Genomic DNA, 2523 nt, shown 5'->3' with positions numbered 1-2523 from the left:
AAGCACTACTTTGAATAGCACTGATGTATCACAGGACTGTTGTTTCTGAAGTATTTCATATTAAAAACCTGCATACATGTATGTGTATGTGCAAAAAAACACATGGAATACGTCTTTGGTGGGCATTTTTCTCCTGAGTAGTCGGTATGTACTACATCATCATACACCTTACGGACTTTGCCTTCATTTGAGGTGGGCATACCAATCTGTGTCTTTAGCATGGTAAAGGCAAAGACAAAAAACTGAGACTAAGCTGTTATTAATTTATTTTTATTTTTTTTAAAGATTTTATTTATTTATTTGACAGAGACACAGCAAGAGAGGGAACACAAGCAGGTGGAGTGGGAGAAGCAGGCTTCCCATGGAGCAGGGAGCCTGATGCAGGGCTCGATCCCGGGACCCTGACACCATGACCTCAGCTGAAGGCAGACGCTTAATGACTGAGCCACCCAGGTGCCCCACTAGTGAGTAGTTTCAACTCATGGTCATTGATCAAAGATGTGCAAATGGTAGACTTTAGGATGCTCCAAAAGTGCCAAGCACAAGAGTCATTTTGGATGTTAATATGCCTGAAGAGGATGAACATCTTCTAGGAACTAGTGGAAGAAATCTGTGGCAAAAAGCAGAGCCATTTAGTGATGGTGACCATCTTTTGTCCTCACTGCAGCTAAGAAGAAATGACCAACAGCTTCATGAACAGTGTTCGGGAGAATACAAGGTCAGGTGCATTCTTCAACTCAAAGTGTATTCAAAGAGAGTAGAATCAAAATTGCCAATGCAATGCCCAGAATGTCATTCCATAAAATTATCTGTTTTCAGGTAGCACTCCTCTTTCTATAATCGCTTCCCTGAGCTAACAGAGTCTGACTACATTAAAATGACTTCATTTGGCTACTTTAGGTTTCAAATGGAACCATCACAGACTACTTAGTTGATTCAATTCAAGCAACAAAGATTTTTTTTTTGAGGATTCGGCTCAAGCCCAGCCTTCACTGAATGCCATCAGGTCTATAAAAGAAATGAAAGTTTCTTCCCATGAGTACAGTGGGAGTTCACTGGTAAGATAAGACATTTGCAAAGAAAATAACTGGAAAATAATACTAAAGGATATATAATTAAGAGCGAAGCCATGTAATGAGAACCACACAGTAAGTTCTATTTAAACTGAACATGTCCAGGGCGCCTGGGTGTCTCAGGTCATGATCCCAGGATCCTGGGATCCAGTCCCACATCCGGCTCCCCCTGCTCTGCGGAGCCCGCTTCTCCCTCTGCCTCTGCCTGCCACTCCCCCTACTTGTGCTCTCTCTCTCTGTCAAATAAATAAAATCTTTAAAATATAAATAAAAAATAAATAAATAAATTCTGAAATAAATTGAACCAGTCCAGGCACAGTTCATGATGAGGACAGAACTTACATTGGTTCATGAAGTTTGGGTAGAATCAGGTTCAGAACCGAGAAGATAGGGGAACGTCAAAAGTAAACAAAAGCAAAGGCAGAGCCCGTGTGCACCTCGCTCCTGGAGCGGCTTTCCGTGGTCTCCTCCGCAAATGGGCTCAGCGGCCTAGCGTCCCCGCCCCCGCCCCCACCCATCGTCCCAGCCACCCGTGATCTTGCGCCGAGACCCGCAGGGGGTCACCGCCGAGGTTTCCACCAGTCCACAAGCGCCAACGGCTCCCCACCCACGACTATCACCGGCGCCGCCTGGGTTCCACTTCCAGTAACAGCTCCTACGAAGTGCAGCGCATCCTGGGGAAGCCATCCCTCACCACCCTGGTCTCCCCAAAGCCAACCCCGGGCACTGGTGGGCGAGCTGCTTCTTCGGGAAGTCCACTCTCCGGTTCACGGCTACAGTGTTGGAGTCGCCAGAACGCTCAGGATCTCTCCAGGCCTCCAGTGGCATGATCACCTGTGACTTGGCGCTGGAAGCCATGGGAAGCAACCTGGTGGTCAGCCAGGCAAAGCCAACACCCGACCCCAATCCTGGGTGGCCACTACCAGCCACCAGGCTCGGGGAGGCGCTAGGCTCGTCAGAGCCCCTCCCTTCCCCGTAGACTAGGCAGGCTACTGCAAGCAGACATTTGGGGTTTTTTTATAGCAAAACAGCAAAACACCAAAAACGGAAGCTGAGAGAACCCCACTTTTTATTATCCAAGCCACGTGCAAGCCTTCCTGACACCCTGTAACCATGTGCCTTGCACCAAGTGGAAAATAAACTCCAAGCAGCCAGTTAAAAAAAAAAAAAAAAGTAAAGCCAGAAAAGAGCCAACCTGTTGAGTGCAACACAGTAATGAAAACAGCTTAGGGGCGCCTGGGGGGCTCAGTCGGTTAAGCCTCTGCCGGCGGCTCAGGTCATGATCCCGGAGGTCTGGGATGGAGGCTCCCTGCTCAGCGGGGAGTCTGCTCCTCCCTCTGCCCGCTGCTACCCCTTCTTGTGCTCTTTGTCTGTCTGACATAAATAATAAACAAAATCTTAAAAAAAGAAAAAGAAAACAGCGTAGAGAAGAGCTTTTCTAAAGCATTGC

At 47.6% G+C, this 2523-nt stretch overlaps 1 pseudogene; it reads left to right on the top strand.

Moving 5' to 3' along the window:
• The first annotated feature begins 565 nt into the window (after window positions 1-565).
• Window positions 566-2296, top strand: LOC113928487 (annotated as a pseudogene).
• Window positions 2297-2523: the final 227 nt, after the last annotated feature.

This window comes from Zalophus californianus, chromosome 5 (genome assembly GCF_009762305.2).
Source record: "Zalophus californianus isolate mZalCal1 chromosome 5, mZalCal1.pri.v2, whole genome shotgun sequence".
NCBI classification, from domain to species: Eukaryota; Metazoa; Chordata; class Mammalia; order Carnivora; family Otariidae; genus Zalophus; species Zalophus californianus.
Note: the sequence above shows the minus strand (reverse complement) of the source record. Positions and strands in the feature narration are given on the sequence as shown.